The 23,019-nt window shown below is 40.1% G+C and overlaps 1 pseudogene; it reads left to right on the top strand.

The window, feature by feature from the left end:
- Positions 1-7,905: 7,905 nt before the first annotated feature.
- LOC129139824 (zinc finger protein 717-like) lies at positions 7,906-13,659 on the top strand (annotated as a pseudogene).
- Positions 13,660-23,019: the final 9,360 nt, after the last annotated feature.

Here is a 23,019-nt window from a genome sequence, read left to right as displayed (position 1 = left end):
CAATTTGACTTCCTCTTTTCCTAATTGAATACCCTTTATTTCCTTCTCCTGCCTAATTGCCCTGGCCAGAACTTCCAACACTATGTTGAATAGGAGTGGTGAGAGAGGGCATCCCTGTCTTGTGCCAGTTTTCAAAGGGAATGCTTCCAGTTTTTGCCCATTCAGTATGATATTGGCTGTGGGTTTGTCATAGATAGCTCTTATTATTTTGAAATATGTCCCATCAATACCTAATTTATTGAGAGTTTTTAGCATGAAGCGTTTTTGAATTTTGTCAAAGGCTTTTTCTGCATCTATTGAGATAATCACGTGGTTTTTGTCTTTGGCTCTGTTTATATGCTGGATTACATTTATTGATTTGCGTATATTGAACCAGCCTTGCATCCCAGGATGAAGCCCACTTGTTCATGGTGGATAAGCTTTTTGATGTGCTGCTGGATTCGTTTTGCCAGTATTTTATTGAGGATTTTTGCATCAATGTTCATCAAGGATATTGGTCTAAAATTCTCTTTTTTTGTTGTGTCTCTGCCTGGCTTTGGTATCAGAATGATGCTGGCCTCATAAAATGAGTTAGGGAGGATTCCCTCTTTTTCTATTGACTGGAATAATTTCAGAAGGAATGGTACCAGTTCCTCCTTGTACCTCTGGTAGAATTTGGCTGTGAATCCATCTGGTCCTGGACTCTTTTTTGTTGGTAAGCTATTGATTATTGCCACAATTTCATTCTTATACACCAACAACAGACAAACAGAGAGCCAAATCATGAGTGAACTCCCATTCACAATTGCTTCAAAGAGAATAAAATACCTAGGAATCCAACTTACAAGGGATGTGAAGGACCTCTTCAAGGAGAACTACAAACCATTGCTCAAGGAAATAAAAGAGGATACAAACAAATGGAAGAACATTCCATGCTCATGGGTAGGAAGAATCAATATCATGAAAATGGCCATACTGCCCAAGGTAATTTACAGATTCAATACCATCCCCATCAAGCTACCAATGACTTTCTTCACAGAATTGGAAAAAACTACTTCAAAGTTCATATGGAACCAAAAAAGAGCCCGCATCGCCAAGTCAATCCTAAGCCAAAAGAACAAAGCTGGAGGCATCACACTACCTGACTTCAAACTATACTACAAGACTACAGTAACCAAAACAGCATGGTACTGGTACCAAAACAGAGATATAGATCAATTGAACAGAACAGAGCCCTCAGAAATAAGGCCGCATATCTACAACTATCTGATTTTTGACAAACCTGAGAAAAACAGGCAATGGGGAAAGGATTCCCTATTTAATAAATGGTGCTGGGAAAACTGGCTAGCCATATGTAGAAAACTGAAACTGGATCCCTTCCTTACACATTATACAAAAATCAATTCAAGATGGATTAAAGACTTAAACGTTAGACCTAAAACCATAAAAACCCTAGAAGAAAACCTAGGCATTACCATTCAGGACATAGGCATGGGCAAGGACTTCATGTCTAAAACACCAAAAGCAATGGCAACAAAAGCCAAAATTGACAAATGGGATCTAATTAAACTAAAGAGCTTCTGCACAGCAAAAAAAACTACCATCAGAGTGAACAGGCAACCTACAAAATGGGAGAAAATTTTCGCAACCTACTCATCTGACAAAGGGCTAATATCCAGAATCTACAATGAACTCAAACAAATTTACAAGAAAAAAACAAACAACCCCATCAAAAAGTGGGTGAAGGACATGAACAGACACTTCTCAAAAGAAGACATTTATGCAGCCAAAAAACACATGAAAAAATGCTCATCAACACTGGCCATCAGAGAAATGCAAATCAAAACCACAATGAGATACCATCTCACAGCAGTTAGAATGGCAATCATTAAAAAGTCAGGAAACAACAGATGCTAGAGAGGATGTGGAGAAATAGGAACACTTTTATACTGTAAGTTGGATTGTAAAGTAGTTCAACGATTGTGGAAGACAGTGTGGTGATTCCTCAGGGATCTAGAACTAGAAATACCATTTGACCCAGCCGTCCAATTACTGGATATATACCCAACGGGATATAAGTCATGCTGCTATAAAGACACATGCACACGTATGTTTATTGCGACGCTACTCACAATAGCAAAGACTTGGAACCAACCGAAATGTCCAAATGTCCAACAATGATAGACTGGATTAAGAAAATGTGGCACATATATGCCAGGGAATACTATGCAGCCTTAAAAAATGATGAGTTCATGTCCTTTGTAGGGACATGGATGAAGCTGGAAATCATCATTCTCAGCAAACTATCGCAAGGACAAAAAACCAAACACCACATGTTCTCACTCATAGGTGGGAATTGAACAATGAGAACACGTAGACACAGGAAGGGGAACATCACACACCACGGCCTGTTGTGGGGTGGGGGTGGGGGGATAGCATTAGGAGATATACCTTATGTAAATGACGAGTTACTGTGTGCAGCACACCAACATGGCACATATATACAAACATAACAAACCTGCACGTTCTGCACATGTATCCGAGAACTTAAAGTATTATATATATATATAATTCAATACGGAAAATATAATAAAAAAAGAAAGAAAATGTGGTATACTATTTGGCAGTAAAAAAAGAAAACCCTGTCGTTTGTAAACAACATGGATGAACCCGGAGGACAATATGTTAAGTGAAATAGGTCAGGCACAAAAAGACAAATATATCATGACAGGTCTCCTACTGGTATGTTAAAAAGTTGATCTCATAGAATTACAAAGTACAATGGTGGGTATCAGAGCTAGGGGTAAAGGGGAGTTGCAGTGATGTTAATCAGAGGATACATACTTAGATTTAGAAGGAATACATTTCAGGAGATGTATTGTAGAGCAAGGTGATTGTAATTGATGATGACATATCGTATTCTTGAGAAATAGAAAGTTAATGTTATGTGTATTCACCATAAAAATGATAACTATGTGAGTTGATGTATTTGTTAATTAGCTAGATTTGACCTTTTCACAATGTATGCATACTTTGTCCCTCACATAGCATTCCAGAATGCTACTGCATTGGTCTGAATGTTTGTCCCTCACATTTTACATTACAAAAAACTTACAATGTCATATGTCAATTAAAAATAAATATTAATAAAGTAATTTTAAAAAGACAAAAAGTAAAAGAAAAAAACAGACCACAGCAGCGGTGTTCTGGAATCCTGTGTAAGGGACAAACATTCAGATGCCAGCAGCAGTGTTCTGGGATCCCATGTGATGGACAAACATTCAGACATTCCCAGCAGTGTTCTGGAATCCTATGTGTGGGACAAACACTCAGACCCCAGCAGCAGTGTTCTGGAATCCTATGTGAGGTACAAACATTCAGACCCTGGAATCAGTGTTCTGGAATCCTATGTGACGGACAAACATTCAGATCATTGCATTAGTGTTCTGGAATCCTATGTGAGGGAAAAACTTTCAGACCACAGCAGCCATGTTCTGGAGTCCTATGTGACGGACATTCAGACCCTCGTAGTAGTGTTCTGGAATCTTATGTGAGGGACACACATACAGACCACAGCAGGAGGCTTCTGGAATCGTATGTGAGGGGCAAATATTCAAACCCTCGTAGCAGTGTTCTGGAATCTTATGTGAGGGACAAACTTTCAGACCCCAGCAGCAGTGTTCTGGAATCCTACGTAAGGGACAATCATCCAGATCATTGCGTTAGTGTTCTGGATTTCTAAGTGAGGGAAAAACATTCATAACCCAGCAGCAGTGTTCTGAAATGCTATGTGAGGGACAAACATTCAGACCCCAGCAGCAGTGTTCTGAAATCCTACGTGAGGCACAAACATTCAGATCATTGCATTAGTGTCCTATGTGAGGGACAAACACTCAGACCCCGGGAGCAGTGTTCTGGAATCTTATGTGAGGGACAAACATTCAGGCCCCAGCAGCAGTGTTCTGCAATCCTATGTGAGGGACAAACATTCAGACCATGGCAGCAGTGTTCTAGAATCCTATGTAACGGACAAACATTCAGAACCTCGTAGCAGTGTTCTGGAATCCTATGTGAGGGACAGACATTTAGAACCTCGCAGCAATGCTCTGGAATCCTATGTGAGGGAGAAACATTCAGACCCTCGCAGCAGTGTTCTGGAGTTCTATGTGAGGGACAGACATTCAGAACCCAGCAGCAGTGTTCTGGAATCCTATGTGAGGGACAAACATTCAGACCCCAGCAGCAGTGTTCTGGAATCCTATGTGAGGGACAAACATTCAGACCACGACAGCAGTGTTCTGGAGTCCTATGTAACGGACAAATATTCAGAACCTCGTAGCAGTGATCTGGAATCCTATGTGAGGGACAAACTTTCAGGCCCCAGCAGCAGTGTTCTGGAATCCTATGTGAGGGACAAACCTTCTGACCCTCGTATCAGTGTTCTGGTATTCTATGTGAGGGACAGACATTCAGACCCCAGCATCAGTGTTCTGGAATCCTGTGTGAGGGACAAACATTCAGACCCCAGGAACAGCGTTCTGAAATCCTAAGTTAAGAGTAAACATTCAGACCCCAACATCAATGTTCTGGAATCCTTTGTGAGGGACAAACATTCAGACCCTCATAGCAGTGTTCTGGGATCCTATGTGAGGGAGAAACATTCAGGCCTCAGGAGCAGCGTTTTGGTATCATATGTGAGGGACAAACACGCAGACCCCAGCAGCCGTGTTCTGGAATGTTATGATTGGGTTTATACTGTGAACCTCAGAAGTGTTCCTTTGTTTAATTAATTTTCCACCTTAGGTGGAACATGACTAGAATGGGCTACAGTGGAAGGGGTAATTCCCTTCCCCTAGGTTATTTAGTCTCTGATTATACTAGAGCAGATTAGGCTGAAGTTAGGTAGTTTCTCCTGTGGACAAGCCTTTTTAAGAACTTGGTGCTCTGGCACATTTCAAACTGGTTTTCCTTTTCCCTTCCGAAAGGCTGAAGCAAGAGGGGAGTTTTCTCAGGTATTTGTCACAGGAGCCTGGTGAAGCTCCATGAGACAATTTTACAATATTGTTCCCCCTCCCCCACAATAACTCTATCTCTTTGTAGTTTTTACCACTTAGAATTGTCCTTGTGGATCCTCCAGCCAATCACCAGTTACGGTTTGAGTTTTTCTACTGCAGCACTGGTTCCAAAGTTGGTTTCAGTAGTGTGTCCATGTTCCTGTAAGCCATTAAGTCCTATATTCACTTCTCTGTCTCTGCAATCCTGGGGGCAGTGGTTTGCCCTGTGTCCTCCCCTGAGTTTCAAATCTAGAAAGAATTGTTGATTGTTTAGTCTCTTCAACTTTTTATTTGTTGTAAAGATTAATCGTGTCATATTAATTTGTTGTTAAGATTGTTATTAAAATTAATTATTGTAAAGTACTTATTGATTACTTCCAAGCTTCTTACATGCAGAAATAGGAACGTGGAATATGTTTCTAAAACTATCTTCTCAATGCCTGTGTGCACAGTTAAAGGATTTTTTTCCACAGCAATATGATAGTGATGAATTATATTAAACTTCCGAATATTGAACTTTTCTTTATTCGTGGAATAAACTCAGAAAGTTCCTTCTTGGTCTTCACAGTCTATTTCTCTTCCTGTGTAAATGTTAGTGTTTCTGTAGATTCTGTACTTGTTTCTTTTATTCTTTCCTTCTCTCATTTTCGTTTGGTCTGATGGATTCAGGTACCATTGAAATTCTGGTAATTTCCAAATCTTTATCTGTAGTTTTGATCTCTCTTCTGAACCACTGGAGCCATATTCCCAATTGCCAGTTGAACATTCCCACATATGGAACCTCAGATGTTTCACACATGATATGTCCAGGTCTGTGTCACTTCTGGTTATCATATTCTTTTATTTTTTTGCAAATTTCACTTCACAACACAAGTATCAAACTAGCTGGATCAGGGCAGATAACTTGGAAACAAAACTCCCCTTTTTACCCACTGCATAGCAAATTGGTACCAAATCCTTTTTCTACATTTTTTTCCTTTTAAGAACTGCTTCCCTACTGTGTATTCTTATGCTCCGTGTCCTGATGTACTGATGTAGGTGGTCATCTGTCTTCCTCTTTACTCCCTTCTGACTTTCCCTTAAGCTCTTTCCCATTCTCTTTCTCAGGGATGGCTGTTAAAATGCCAATATGGTCATGTAACTTTTCTGTCCTTACTGGATCTCCTTATTTACACCTGTTTGTGAAGTGGCTGTGTTCAGCCTGGGTGGATACAGCAATTTTTTGTCCTGTAGAGAGGAAATTTTGAAATGCCAGTGTATATGTTTTTAATTAATTGTACTCACCCTTTTGTATTCATGTGTTTTGCATCTGTGGATTCAGCCAACTTCAGATTGAAAATATTCCCACACAAATAGATGGTTGTCTCTGTGCAGAGCATCTACAGAAATTTTTCTTGTCATTATTTCCTAAACAGTACAGTATAACAGCCATTTATGTAGCATTACATTGTCTTCAGTATTATATATAATTGAAAGATTTAAAGTTCTGCCATGCATGGCTTACTGATTGGATTACTTTCTGAGTAATGTATCCTTAGGTAATTTCATTGTTTTGTGAACATCATAGTGTTACAAAAACCTACATGATATTATATTTTTATTTATATGTTTTTGGTATATGGTTAACCAGATGTCTCAGAGCCATTATTGAATATAATTTTCTGCACTTCATCTGCAATGCGAATATCAGGTTTCTGTGTATGTTTCATCATCATCTTATTGGACTATTGTGATATACATGTTTCATCATTGACTGAAATGTTATTATGCAGCTCATGACTGTATACAGGATGATGTGCATAAATTATATGCAAATATGAGACTAGTTTATATAAGAGAATTATCCAATCTGTGGATTTTGGTATCTGGGGGTATCTTGGAGTCAGTCCCCATGGATACTGAGGAAGTAATGTAATGTAAAAATGATAGGTGCAAACGAATTTTTGAAATTAGGTCAAATATTTAAGTGCAGAATCACTGCATAATCCATTCCTTAAATATTGCATTTAACTTTCATCACTGCCCAGGATCATTCGTCTAGGCATGGTGCTGTCCAGAGTTTCATTAAAGTGGTGTGTGTCCTTTTTGCCTTTGTGAGTAGACTTCTGATACTTTCTCATAGTCATGAGAATTCATGGTTCATGTGGAAGAGCCAAACATCTCATTTTTCAGTAAAGTGGAACTTCATGATGCAAAATAAACAAAATTTATTTTCTCCTCTCTTATCTTAGTCGGCACTGAAGTTGGGTCTCAATGAGTTCACCTAAACATTATTCCCAGTATGTGTTTATACTTATATATTCATAACCAGATCATGAGCTCCTTTGAGGAGTAGAATTTTATTCCTTTTTTTTTTTTTTTTTTTGACAGATAGGGTCTCTGTTGGCCAGGCTGGAGTGCAGTGGTGTGATCATACCTCACTGCACTGTCAAACTCCTGAGCTCGAGCAGTCCTTCAGCCTCAGCTTCCAGAGTAGCCAGGACTACAGGCATGCATTATGCCTATTTATTAATTATTTTTGTAGAGAGAAGGTCTTGCATTTTGTTTATACTTTTATCCCTAGCAACAAGGGTGGTTCTAGATCCATAAGGTCAACTTTGTAATACAATTTTATTAATTCATAAGTTATTATGGTGGAAGCATATTTCTACTGTGATTACTCCTTCTCCCACCATAAGCAGTACAAAACAAACTACATCTTATGTAAAATACATATAAGACACATGGACACACAAAAGAGTGAATTCCAAGATTCTTGTTATTTTGACCCTGGGCTGATGCTTTGACTTGAGGAAAAATGTGCCATTACAGGGGTTGATATCTTTTGAAGATGTGGCTGTGCACTTCACCTGGGAGGAGTGGCAGGACCTGGATGACGCTCAGAGGAAACCTGTACAGGGACATGATGTTGGAGACCTACAGCAGCCTGATATCATTGGGTGAGTGAAACTTCCCAGTAACTCCCACGAATGTGTTTTGTTGTTGGTAAATATAAGAACCCTTTTAAGGTATAATAATATTTACTTGTAAGATTCCACTTGATGAAAAATGTGTCACTAATCTGTAATGAAATGTTCAAATTGGCTCCTTCATTGCACAGTCCCTGAAGCCCAGCTGTTGTCATTCTGAAAAGGATTTGACTTAGTGGTTTGACAAAGTCTTCCATTGTTTCTCATTACCAGGGCATTGCATTACCAAACCTGAGATGATCTTCAAGCTAGAGCAAGGAGCAGAGCCAGGGATAGTAGAAGAAGCCCCAAACCTGAGACTTTCAGGTCAGTCGGTGAATACTGGGCAGGGAGGCCTGCAGGAGTAATGCCCAGCAGATGTTGGTAGTGTTATCTTGTTTTCACCACTTTTTTCCCTAGGTTGTCGACCTGAAGACTGTTGGTCTGCATTAAATGTGCATTATATAGTCCCCAGAGGTAGCTCTCTTTCATATATCCCAGTATCTTATTTTTCTGAGTATCTTATTCTATTTACCCCAAATCCAATCCCTGCCATCCTCTCCTTAGGCATTTTTCTTTGCTATTTATTTTCTCTATTTCCCCCTTTTTCTCTATTGTGATGTAGTATCTTAAACAAATTTTTAGATGTTCATGCATTTATTTATCCTTTGAATGTATCCTAAGCAATTTTTAAGAATCAGTCATTATAACAATGATGATGAAAATAGTGTTTCTTTTTTAGCCGTAGCTGTATTCTTCTTGTTTTATTTTTTATTAAACAGATGGTTCTCACTCTATTTCTCAGACTCAAGTGCAGTGGCATGATTATAGTTAACTGTAATGATGAACTCCTGGGCTCAAGTGTTCCTCCCACCCTAGCCTCCCAAGTAGCTAGGACTACAGGTGTGTGCCACCACACCCAGCTAATTTTTTATTGTTTGTAGAGATGAGGTCTTGTTCTATTGCCCAGGCTGGTCTTGAGCTTCTGGCCTCAAATGACCCTTGTAGACCCGCAACTACAAAAAAATATATATATATATAGTAGCTGAGTATGGTGACATGGGTTTGTAATCCCAGTTTTTATACTTGGGAGGCTGAGGTGGAAGGATTGCTTGGGCTCAGGAGTTTGAAGCTTCAGTGAGCTGTGATAGCAACACTGCACTCCAGCCTGGGTAACAGAGTAAGATCCTATCTCAGAAAGAAATTATAAAGCTGAGGAGGACCCATCATAGGGCCCTGGATAGGTGTGGTGCTGGACTTGGGAGGAGAACCAGAAGATTCTGGGTCTCAAGTCCAAAGAAACCAATTATTTCCTGTTGAAGGGCTCAGATTTCTGTTTGAGAGTGGAGTTCGTAGTTACCATTTGAAGATGAGAAATGTACAGGAAACTTCATTTTTATATAAAACTATGTGACATCTGAAACTCCAAAACACAAAATAAAACCCTTCAAAAATGGTGAATTATCAAGCAGGGGTGTGTGAGTGGAGAGGGCAAGGCTGTTGGTCTCAGAAGAAACCAGAAATACACTTTTCAAAGATGATGGGCACAGCCTGAGTTGCAGAACAAATCCTTCAGATCACCAGTATGGTTTTTGACTGGAGCTTCTGTGCCTATTATGGTTCTGGGAAGCAGGGGATGTCATGTTTAAGTAGGAATTTGCCAGGATCTGTTTTTGTTTAACATGGGGAATAAGAGATTTTCTGCTTGGAAAACCTCCAGACACCTTTAACCATTCTCAGGGAGGAGTGAAAGGTTAACATATAGGCAAAATCCTGTCCACAAGCTACTTCCATGCTTAGGAGACAGAAAAATGGTCATCTCCTGTACCTGCCAGTTGCTGACCCAGGAAAAATTGGCTATCTTCAAAGAAGAATAATGAAAAAAATACCAGCCATTAAAGCAGCCACTATTGTTATATGAATAATTAGAAAAAAAGAGAGAAAACAAATGACAGATAATTAGAACTTATTAAAACCTATGAGTAGGAAATAGATACATATTATTACCAAGTAGTTCTTTGTGAAATAAAAAAAAAACAGGAAAACTTCAAAATGCAAAAAAAAACTCAGTTGAACATTAGAATATATACTGATTTATTACATTATGTCAGTAGGAACAGGAACCATATGCATATAAAACAAACAAGCATTATTAATTTTTATCAAATCTTTCTCCACTGGGATAGGAAGTAATTTTTTTTACCTTTACACAAGCATTCTGTAAGACATGCTCATGTGTGGTTCATGGATACCTTTTTCTCATTTCAGCTGTCCAGATCATTGATGACCTTATTGAAAGGAGCCATGAAAGTCATGATGGATTTTTCTGGCAAATCGTAATCACCAACAGCAACAAATCAACTCAGGAGAGAGTGGAATTAGGAAAAACATTTAATTTGAACTCAAACCATGTTTTAAATATGATTATAAATAATGGAAACAGTTCAGCAATGAAGCCTGGGCAGTTTAACGTTTGCCAGAACGTGCTTTTCCCTATTAAGCCTTGTGAGACACAGTCTGGAGAGAAACCTCATGTCCCTGATATAACCAGGAAATCCCACAGATATCATGAGCATCTTACTCAGCATCACAAGATTCAAACTCTGCTGCAGGTTTTTCAATGTAATGAACAAGGGAAAACCTTCAACACAGAGGCAATGTTCTTTATACATAAGAAGGTTCATATAGGACAGACCTTTGGTAAATATAATGAATATGAGAAAGTCTGTAATAACTTAGCTGTTATTATCCAAGGGATAACTCAGGTAGGACAGCCAACTTGCTGTAGAAAGTCTGACTTCACTAAACATCAGCAAACACACACAGGAGAGAAACCCTATGAATGTATTGAATGTGAGAAACTCTCCATTAGCAAATCAGACCTTATGATACAGCACAAGATGCCTACTGAGGAAAAACCTTATACCTGTAACTGGTGTGAAAAATTGTTCAGCTATAAGTCCAGCCTCACTATCCATCAGAGAATTCACATGGGAAAAGCCCCATGGATGCAATGAATGTGGAAAAACCTTTCACCGTAAGTCATTCCTCACTTTACATCAGAGAACTCACACAGGGGATAAACCCTACAAATGTATTGAATGTGGAAAAACTTTTCACCGTAAGTCACTTCTCACTTTACATCACAGAACTCACTCAGGGGAAAAGCCCTATCAGTGCAGTGAACATGGAAAAACCTTTAGCCAGAAGTCATACCTCACAATACATCATAGAACTCACACCAGGGAAAAGCCCTATGCATGTGACCAATGAGAAAAAGCATTTAGCCATAAGTCAAGGCTTACTGTCCATCAGAGAACACACACAGGGGAAAAACCCTATGAATGTAATGAGTGTGGAAAACCCTTTATCAATAAGTCGAAACTCAGGATACATCAGAGAACTCACACAGGGGAAAAACCCTATGATTGCAATGAATGTGGGAAAACCTTTCACCGTAGGTCGTTCCTCACTGTTCATCAAAGGACTCACACGGGAAAAACCCTATGAATGCAATGAATGTGGGAAAACCTTTCCCCGTAAGTCATTCCTCACTGTCCAGCAGAGAACTCATACTGGGGAAAAACCATATGCATGTAACAAATGTGGAAAAACATATAGCCACAAGTCATAACTTACAGTACATCACAGAACTCACACAGGGGAAAAACCTTATGAATGTAATGAATGTGGAAAATCCTTTTACTGTAAGTCATTCCTAACTATACATCAGATAACTCATGCTGGCAAAAAACCGTATGAATGTAATGAATGTGAGAAAACCTTTATCAATAAGTTAAACCTTGAGATACACAAGAGAACTCACACAGAGGAAAGACCCTATGAATGTAATGAATGTGGAAAAACCTTTCATCAGAAGTCAAATCTCGGCACCCATCAGGGAACTCACACAGGGGAGAAACCTTATGTATGTAATGAATGTGGAAAAACCTTTCATCTCAAGTCATTCCTCACCGTACACCAGAGAACTCACATGGGAAAAACCGTATGGATGTAATGAAAGTGGAAAAACTTTTTGTCAGAAATCATACCTTATTATACATCAGAGAGCTCAAAGTGGGGGAAAAGCCTATGAAAGTAATGAATGTGGAAAATCCTTTCATCAGAAGGCAAATCTTCAGATGCATCAAAGTATTCACATGGGGTAGAAACACTATGAATGTAGCGAATTTGGAAAAACCTTCAGTCAGAAGTCAGTCCTCACTGTACATCATAGAACCCATACTGGAAAAAAACCTTACAAATGTAATGAGTGTGGGAAAACCTTTTGTCACAAGTCAAACCTCAATACGCATCAGAGAACTCACTCCGGAGAGAAACCCTATAAATGTGATGAATGTAGGAAAACTTTTTGCCATAGGACAGTTCTCACTGTACATCAGAGAACTCACACAGGTGAGAAGCTATTTGAATGTAAAGAATGTAGGAAAACCTTCTCCCAGAAGTCAAAACTCTTTGTACATCACAGAACTCACACAGGGGAAAAATATTTTAGATGTAATGAATATAGGAAAACTTTCTCCCAGAAGTCAGGCCTTGGTATACATCAGAGAACACACACAGGAGAAAAACCTTATGAATGTAAGGAATGTGGGAAAACCTTTTGCCAGAAGTCACACCTCAGCAGGCATCAACAAACCCATATAGGAGAAAAATCTGACGTAGCTGAGGCAGGCTATGCGTTCCCTCAAAATCACTCTTTTTTCCCTGGAACACACAACCTACACGTCTCTGGCTACTATTATAGATTTCTCCACGCTCAGTCTAGGAGAATATGGCCACAAATGGTGACCATTACCTCCTGGCCTACCAACAAGAATGTCTTAACCATGCTGTAAGAGATGTGCTATCATGCAGGCTTTCTTGTTCCCATTTTTACAGCACACTTCACACTTTAATGTCACAGATATGGCTGTTTTCCTAGAAGCTCATGTACCAACCTCTGCCAGCTTCAAACATTTCTTCTGCAACTTCCTCACCTCTCTTCACCTCCATAGAATTGAAGAGAGTTAGGGCCTTTCTCAAGATTAGGCTTTATCTCAAGGGAATGTTGGGGCTGGTTTGATCTTCTATGCAGACCACTCAGACTTTCTCTGTATCAGTAAAAACCTGTTTTGTTTTTTAAAAAACATTCATGTGTTCACTGGAGTAGCACCTATAACTTCCTTCAAGAACTTTTTCTTTGCATTCACAACTTGGGTAGCTGATGCAAGAAGCTTAGCTTTGGACTGTCTTAGCTGCCAACATGCCTTCTTCACTAAGCTTGATGATTTCTACCTTTTGATTTGAAGTGGCAGATGTGCACTCTTCTTTTCTCTTGAACACATGGTGGCCACTGCAGGGTGAAGTGGCCTAATTTCACTGTTATATCTTGGGGAATGAGGGGCTGGAAGAGAGAAATAGAGACAGGGAAATTACTAGTCAATGAAGCAGTCAAACACACATTTTTCCCTCATGTTTTCTGTCTTCCATAGAGTTCCATCACCCTGAGACAATTCCAATAGTAACATCAGAAAACACTGATCACAGATCATCATAACAGATGTGATAACTAAAATCTTCGAAAGACTGTGGGGATTGCCAAAAGATGTGACACAGATGTGAAGTGAGCACACGGTGTTGGAAAAATGGTGCTGGTCAGACTTACTCAGCATTTCGTGGACACAAATCTTTAATTTGTTAAAAAGGTGATGTTGCCAAGCAAAATAAAGTGAAGCTCGATAAAGTGAGTTGTGCCTCTATTTTGATGGGCTCTAAAAATTTGTCTTTTCATTGGTGCATTTAAACCATTGACATTCAAAGTGATTATAGAGTTGGATTAATTTTGCCATATCATTTTCCATTCACTCCTATTGTTCTTTGTTATTGCTTTGTCCTCCACTCTTTTTCAGCCTTTTATGGAGTTGATGATTTTATATGATTTTTGTTTCCTCTCTTTTTTTTTTATTTTATTGAGGCAGTCACCCAGGCTAGAGTGTAGTGGTGTGATCATGGCTCCCTGGAGCCTCAACCTCGTGGGTTCAAGTGATCCTTCCACCTCAGTCTCCCAATTAGCTAGGACTACAAGTATGCAATTAGCTAGGACTACAAGTATGCATCACCATACCTGGCCTTTTTTTTTCTGTAGGGACAGGGTCTCACTGTGTTGCTCAGGATAGTCTCTAACTCCTGGGCTCAAGCCATCTTTCTACCTTGGCATGAGCCACCGTACCTGGCCTGTTTCCTCTTTTTAGCATTTTTATACTTTGGTTTTTACTGGTTGCCCTGGAGTTTGCAGTATAGACTTGCAGCAAATCCAAGTCCACCTTCAAACAACACTATACCAGTTCAGTTACTTCAACTGCCTTCTAATGGAAATGTAATACCAGCTTCTCTCATATTCCCATCTCTTGTGTTATTGTTGCCATTTGTTTCACTTATATGTAAGCATACATAGCCTTGTATATATTAAAGTATGTAATTGGCCAGGTGCCATGTCTCACGCCTGTAATTCCAACACTTTGGGAGGTTGCGGCAGGTGGATCATGAGGTCAGGAGATGGAGACCCTCCTTGCTAACATGGCGAAACCCCAACTCTACTAAAAATATAAAAAATTAGCTGGATGTGGTGGCACACGCCTGTAGTCCCAGCTACTCGGGAGGCTGAGACAGGAGAATTGTTTGAATCAGGGAGGAGGTGGAGGTTGAAGTGAGCTGAGATTGCACCACTGCACTCCAGCCTGGGTGACAGAGCAAGACTCCATCTCAAAAAAAAAGTAATTGCATACGTTGTTAGTATATACAAACTATTATATGTTAGGTCAATTAAGAATAAAAAGTAAGCGGCTGGGTGCAGTGGCTCATGCCTGTAGTTCCAGCACTTTGGGAGGCAGAGGCGGGCAGATCACGAGGTCAGGAGATTGAGACCATCCTGGCTAACATGGTGAAACCCCGTCTCTGGCAAAGATGATGGAACACTGTCTCTACTAAAAATACAAAACAATTAGCCAGGCGTGGTGGAGGTTGCCTGTAATCCCAGCTACTTGGGAGGCTGAGGAAAAGAATTGCTTGAACCTGGGAGACAGAGGTTGCAGTGAGCTGAGATTGTGCCACTGCACTCTAGCCTGGGCAACAGAGTGAGACTGTGTCTCAAAATAAATAAATAAAAATAAATAAAATGTAGATTCAGTTTTCAGATGTAGATCTTTTTTTTCTCTAGATAATGTTTAATATTTTCTCACATGACACATCTGCTGGAAACAAGTTTCCTCAACTTTTGTTTGTCCAAGAAATGTTTTGTTTCTCATTTACTTTTGAAAGAAGATCTCACAGGACACTGAAATCTAAGTTGATTTTTTTTTTCTCTCAGCATGTTCAATATTTCATTCCACTCTCTTTTTACTTTCATGGTTCTGAGATTTTGAATGTAATTCTTTTTTTTTTTTTTGAGACAGAGTCTCATTCTGTTGCCCAGGCTGGAGTGCAGTGGTGCAATCTCAGCTCAGAGAAAGCTCTGCCTCCTGGGTTCACACTATTCTTCTGCCTCAGCCTCCCGAGTAGCTGGGACTACAGGTGCCCGCCACCATGCCCAGATAATTTTTTTGTATTTTTAGTAGAGACGGAGTTTCACCGTGTTAGCCAGGATGGTCTTGATCTCCTGACCTCGTGATCTGCCCAACTCTGCCTCCCAAAGTACTGAGATTACAGGTGTGAGCCACCGAGCCTGGCCTGAATGTGATTCTTATCTTTGTTTCTCTATAGGTAAGATGTTGTCCACTCCACCTTTGGTTTCTTTTGGATTTGATGTTTTATACAGTTGGAGAATAATATGTCTAGGTGTAGGTTTTTTGCATTCATCCTGCCTGGTGTGCTCTGAGCTTCCTGGATCTTTGGTTTGGTGTCTGATATTAACAGTGGAAGTTGTCAGACATGATTGTTTCAGATGTTTCTTCTATTTCTCTCTCTTCTCCTTCTGGTATTCTCATCACTCTATGTTACACATTTTCTAGCTGTCCCACAGTTCTTGGATATTATGTTCCATTGTTTTCAGTTTTTAAAGTTTCCTTCAATGTTTCCAGAGCTCAGAGACTCTTTCCCTTGTTGTGTTCGGTCTACTAGTAAGCCAATCAAAGATATTCTTCAGGTCTGTTGCAGTATTTTTTAATCTCTACTGTTTCTTTTTTGTTCTTTTCTTGGACTTCTGTCTCTCTGCTTACATTGCCTATCTGTTCTTGAATGCTGTCTTCTTTGTTCATCAGAGCCCTTAGCATACTACTCAGATTTTTTTTAAAAATCCCCGTCTGACAATTCCAAAATCAAAGCTGTGTCTAGTTCTGATGATCTGTCACTTCAAATTGTGTTTTTTGCCTTTTAGTATGCCTTGTGCTTTTTCTTTATTCCTAGAGATGAGACACCAGGTAAAGGGAACTACTGTAACAGTGCACCCAGTAATGATGGGAAGCTGTGCAGGGGAGGGGAAGCTGTCTTAGTCCATCAACCAGCATAACTAAAAGCAAGTAATTTGTAAACAACGAAATTTATTGCTCAGTTTGGAGGCTAGAAAGTCCAAAGTCAAGGTTCCAGGAGATTCAGTGTTTGATGAGACCCATTCCTCATAGATGGTGCCAGCTATATATCCTCTCATGTTGGAATAGACAAAGAAGATTCCTTTGGCCTCTTTCATAAGTGCACTAATGCTAATCAGGATGGCATTGCCATTACATTTCAAAGGCCCCACCCCTTAATTCTAGTGCATTGGAGACTCGGTTTCAACAGGCACATTCTGCAGTGGGTAGGGCAGGGAACAAATATTCAGACTGTAACAGAAGTGTTCTGGAGTCTTACGATCAGGCCTAATTGTTTAAGTGAGTCTCTGCTTTTGGACTATGAACTTCAGATGTGTTTCTCTGTTTTTATCTTCCCCTTTAGGGATGACTGGAGTAGGCTGGAGTTGGGTATTTTCCTTCCAGCAGGTCATTTAGGATCTGATTATATGAGAGCAGGTTAGGCTGAGGGTCAATAATTTCTCCTGAGGAAAAGCCTTGTTAAGAACAGGGTGCTCTGGCATATTTTAAGATGGTTTTCCTTTTTCCTTCCCAAAGGTGGAAGCAGGAAGTGAGTTTTCTCAGGTATTTGCCACAGGAGGCTGGTGAAGCCCCAGAGGTAAATTTTAAAATATTATGCTCTCTCATAACTGGATCTCCCTGGCATTTTTACCTCCTTGAGATGTCCATATGGAACCTTCAGCAATTCACCAGCTATAGTTGAAGATTTTCTACTCCAGCACTGGTTCCTAAGTTGGTTTCAGTAGTAAGTCTCTGTTCCTGTAGGCCATAAATTCCTATATTCACTTCTCTATCTCTCCAATTTTGGAGGCAGTGGTTTGCCCTATATCCTTTCTTCACAATAAATCCAAAAAGAATTGTTGATTTTTCAGTCTCTTCAGCTTTTGTTTCATTAAATTTTTTTTTTTAGAGTTGGGGGTCTCACTGTGTTGCCCAGGCTGGTCTCAAACTCCTGGACACAAGTGATCCTCCTGCTTTGGCCTGCCAAAGTGCTGGGATTACAGGCATGAGCCACCACACCTGACCTTTTCAGCTTTTCATGTGTTGTTAAGATGGACTGATTACTTCCATTCTTTTTTTTTTTTTTCCTTTTTTTGAGATGGAGTCTTGCTCTATTGCTCAGGGTGGAGTGCAATGGTGCAATCTCAGCTCACTGCAACCTCTGGCTCCCAGGTTCAAGTGATTCTCCCTGCCTCAGCCTCCTGAGTAGCTGGGATTACAGGCCCCCACCACCATGCTGGCTAATTTTTGTATTATTATTTTATTTTTTATTTTTTTGAGGCAGAGCTCACTCTGTCATCCAGGCTGTAGTGCAGTGGCATCTTCTTGGTTCACTGTAACCTCCACCTCCCAGGTTCAACCAATTCTTCTGCCTCAGCCTCCCAAGTAGCTGGTACTGCTGGCACATACCACCACACTTTGCTAATTTTTGTATTTTTAGTACAGATGGGGTTTTGCCATGTTGGCCAGGTTGGTCTTAAACTCCTGACTTTAGGTGATCCACCAACCTCAGTCTCCCAAAGTACTGGGGTTACAGGTGTGAGCCTCCGTGCCCAGCCTAATTTTTGTATTTTTAGTAGAGACGGGGTTTTGCCTTGTTGGCCAGGCTGGTCTTGAACTTTTGACTTCAGGTGATCTGCCCACCTCGGTCTCCCAAAGTGCTGGGATTACAGACATGAGCCACTGCACCTGGCCACTTCTAAGCTTCTTACATACAGAAATCAGAACCTGGAATCTGTTTCTAAGACTTATCTTCTTAATACCTATGTGGACAATTAAACGATTTTTCTCCTCAGGACTCTGAATATGATGAATTGTATCAATAGACTTTCTAATATTGATCTTTTCTTAATTTGTGAAATGAACTCAGACAGTTCCTTCTTGGTCTTAACAGACTATTTCTCTTTGTTAATATTAGTGTTTCTGTGGATTCTGTACTTGTTCCTTTTTATCCTTTCATTCTCTTAGGTTCACTTGGTCTGATGGATTCAGGTACCATTGAAATTCTGATAGTTTCAAAATTTTTATCTCCAGCTTTGATCTCTCTCGTGAACTCTGGAACTGTATTCCCAATTGCCAGTTGGACTTCCCTACATATGGGACCTCAGATATTTCAAACATGATGTGTCTAAGACTGTATCTCTTCTGGCCATCATATTGTTCTTTTATTTTTCCAAATTTCACATCAGCAGTAACAAACTAGCTGTGATCATGGCAGATAGCCTGGAAACAAAACAACCCTTTTTACACTCTGCACAGCAAATTGACATCAAATCCTGTTTGAACTTTTTTTCCTTTTAACTATTTCTTCCTTATTCTGTATTCTCACTGCTCCATCTTCTGATGCAGGAGGTCATCTGGCTCTCTATTTTCCTCTCCTCTGATTCTTAAGCCCTTTCCCATTCTCTTTCTCAGGAATGGCTGTTAAAATGCCAATATAGTCATGTAACTTTCCTGTACTTAGTGAACCTCCTTATTTACACCCTGTTTGTGAAGTGGCTGTGTTCACTCTGGGTGGACACAGAATGTTTTTGGCATGTACAAAGAGAATTTTATGCTGCCTGTGTACAGCTATTAATTTGTAAGTACACTCAGCTTTTTGTATCTGTAGGTTTAACATCTGCATATGTAAACAAACTTGGGTGCAAAATATTTGAAATAAAATCAGACGCTTGCATCTGTGGTGAAAATATTCAGACTTTTTATTGTCATTATTTCCTAAACAACACAACTATTTACATCCACATTGTATTTGGTCTTCTAAGTGTGAAAGAAATATAAAGCTTGGGACTCCAAACTGATTAAGCTAAAGGGAAAAGTCAAGCTGGGAACTCGATCATGCAAACCTGCCTCCTCCTTTTGGTTCCTAAATAAGATGGCTACAAGATAAAAAGCTTTTTATCTTGTAGCCCCTCCCTCATATTTTTCCCACAAGGAAATTTCTGGTATGCTTTAAGATCGTTAAAGTGTTTCTGTTAAAATTCATCATGGCAATGTAAATTGATAGCTTATCCTTTTTTTTTTTTTTTTGAGATGGAGTTTCGCTATTGTCACCCAGGCTGGAGTGCAGTGGTGCAATCTCAGCTCACTGCAACCTCCACCTCCTGGGTTCAAGCAATTCTCCTGCCTCAGCCTCCCGAGTAGCTGGGATTGCAGGCATGCACTACCACACTTGGCTAATTTTGTATTTTTAGTAGAGATGGGGTTTCTCCATGTTGGTCAGGCTGGTCTCGAGCTCCTGACCTCAGGTGATCCACCCACCTTAGCCTCTTAGAGTGCTGGGATTACAGATGTGAGCTGCCACACCTGGTCTGAGAGCTCATCTTTAGAGTGCATAGGACAGAACTCAGAATCACCTCTCTGCCCACCTGACACAAATGCATATTGGATTGTTCCCCCTCCCTGTTTGTCTATGTTATGTATAAATGCAGATTCACTGAGCCAAAGGCGTGAATGACTGTATCAGTCTGTTCTCATGCTGCTCTGAAGAAATACTCAAGACTGGGTCATTTATAAAGGAAAGAGGTTTAATTGACACAGCTCTGCATGGCTGGGGAGACCTCAGGAAACTTACAATAATGGCAGAGGGCACCTCTTCACAGGGTGGCAGGAGAGACAATGAGTGCAAGCAGGGGAAATGCCAGACACTCAAAACCATCAGATCTCATGTGACTCATTATCATGAGAACAGCACAGAGGAAACTGCCCCCATGATCCAATTACTTCCAGCTGGTCCCACCCTTGACACATGGGGATTATTACCATTTATGGTGAGATTTGGGTAGGGACACAGAGCCAAACTGTATCAATGAATGTTTTCCCCCTACCCCAGTCTTACATGAAAACTGTATTTCTCAATATTTCACTCTTTCCCCTTTAAATTTGGAGCCCTCAAAATCATTTTTGAAGAAAGGCATAGACCTGTCTCCTGGGTGTGCATCCTTAACATTGACAAATAAACCTTCTAAAATGATCGAGATTTGTCTTGGTCATTTTTCTTGATTGACTGAAGTGTTCCAGAGGTGATATAAAGTATAGTCATGCATGGCTTAATGACATGTTTATGTTCTGAGACATGATTTACCAAGCAATATTTTTGTTTTGTGAACATCATAAAGTGTTCTTACATAACCCTAGATGGTATATATGTTTATATTTTTTCATATGAGAAACCATATGTTCTAGCACCATCATTGAATATCAGTCACTTTCCCTACTTGATCTGCAGTGCTAGTATCAAGTCCCACACATCAGGTTTTATCGAGGAACCAGCCCCCAATATTTCAATGTAAGTTCTTTCTAGTTTCCCTAAGTGTTGGCTGGTCTGAGAAATAAAGAGTACAAAGAGAGAAATTTTACAGCTGGGCCTCCAGGGGTGCCATAACATTGGTAGGACCATGATGGAGACCTTGAGCTGCAAAATCAGCCAGTTTTTATTAGGGATTTTGAAAGAGGAGGGGTTGTACGAACAGGGAGTTGGTAACAAGGGTCACATACTTCAAAGGGCCATAAAGATCGCAAGGCAGAGGCAAAACTAGAACTACTGACGAGGGTCTGTGTCCCGCTGTGCACACATTGTCTTGATAAACATCTTAACAGGAAACAAGGTTCAAGAGCTGAGAACCAGTCTGACTAGAATTCACCAGTCTGACTAGAATTCACCCTAGCAAACCTGAGGGTACTGCAGGAGACCAGGGTGTATTTCAGTCCTTATTTCAACCGCTTAAGACAGACACTCCCAGATCGGCCGTCTATAGACCTACCCCCGGGAATGCATTCCTTTCCCAGGGTATTAATTATTAATATTCCTTGCTGGGAAAAGAATTCAGCAATATTCTCTTACTCACACTTCCGTCTATAGGCTGTCTGCAAGAAGAAAAATATGACTGTATTCTGCCGGACCCCGCAGGCAGTCAGACCTTGTAGTTATCTTCCCTCATTCCCTGAAAATCGCTGTTATTCTGTTCTTTTTCAGGGTGCACTGATTTCATATTGTTCAAACACCCATGTTTTACGATCAGATTTGATATTGTTTGAACACACATGTTTTACAATTTGTACAGTTAACACAATCATCACAGGGTCTTGAGGCGACATACATCCTCAGCTTATGAAGATGATGGGATTAGGAGATTAAAGTAAGGCAGGCATAAGAAATTATAAGAGTATTAATTATGGGAAATTAATGTCCCATGACATCTTCACAATTTATGTTCTTCAGCCATGGTTCCAGCCAGTCCCTCCGTTTGGGGTCTCTGACTTCCCGCAAGAAGGTTTCTATGTGTGTTTATAATCTTAGGAGACCATGGTGATATGCATGGTTCATTGATGATTAAAAGATCATTATGAGGCACATGACTGCATATGGAAGGATAAGCATGGGTTATATGCAAATATACCGTTTTATATAAGACTTGAGCATCGATGGTTTTTGGTAACTGTGGGGGTATTCCGGAGCTGATTTCCCACAGATACTGAGGAAAAACTGTACTTTGAAAATGAAAGGTGCATACATTTTTGTTATTAAAATTCAGTCAAATATTTAAATGCGGAATCACTGCATAATCAGTTCATTCAAGACTGCATATATCTCTCTCATCAAGGCCCAGGATCATTTATCTAGATACACTGCAGTATGTCATTCCATTAACATGGTGTGTCTTCTTTGTGTCCTTGGGACTGGACTTCTGCTACACCTCATAGTTGTGAAACGGTGTGGTTCACATGGAAGTGCTAAACATCTTCAGTTTTTCAGTGAAGTGGAACCTCATAATACTGTGCATCACCATGCCCAGCTAGTTTTTCTATTTTTTGTAGAGACAGGGTTTCACCATGTTGCTCAGGCTGGTCTTGAACTCATGAGCCCAAGTGATCCACCTGCCTCAACCTCCCAAAGTGCTGGAATTACAGGCATGTGCCACTGCACCTGTCCTAACTAACCATTTGAACTACAAGTGAAGCAAAGTCTCTCTCTCTGATGTTTGGTCTTCTATTTACAACTCCTAAAATATCTAAGTGTGCCCTCCCTCTCAGGGCACACAGCCCAATCCTCTTTTTTCCCATACGATAGGAAAGAAAGAATCACATAACAAATGCCTAGTGATCTTCATTGTGAAGAGCACATGGTCAAAACTTTTTTTAGAATCCTATTTTGAAGTCCAGTTATGCAAAGAATTAATAAATAGTGAGAAATTGATGAAAGAGTAGCTATCTTACTGAGTCCAGTGTAAGAACACAAATGGGATTCATAATGAGCCACAAAGGCATCTGAGTCCAGATCAAAATGTCAAGGTCTTGAGAACAGGCCCAACTGGGAGCAAATTATGAAATCTGCATGAGTCTCTTAAGGACGACTTAGTTAAGGCTTGCCCTTTGGTTTTTATTATGAGACTGATATGGTTTGGCTGTGTCCTCACCCAAATCTCGAATTGTTCCCATAATTCCCACGTATTGTGGGAGGGACCTGGTGGGAGA

Source organism: Pan troglodytes, chromosome 17, assembly GCF_028858775.2.
Source record: "Pan troglodytes isolate AG18354 chromosome 17, NHGRI_mPanTro3-v2.0_pri, whole genome shotgun sequence".
In the NCBI taxonomy this organism is placed as follows: Eukaryota; Metazoa; Chordata; class Mammalia; order Primates; family Hominidae; genus Pan; species Pan troglodytes.
Note: the sequence above shows the minus strand (reverse complement) of the source record. Positions and strands in the feature narration are given on the sequence as shown.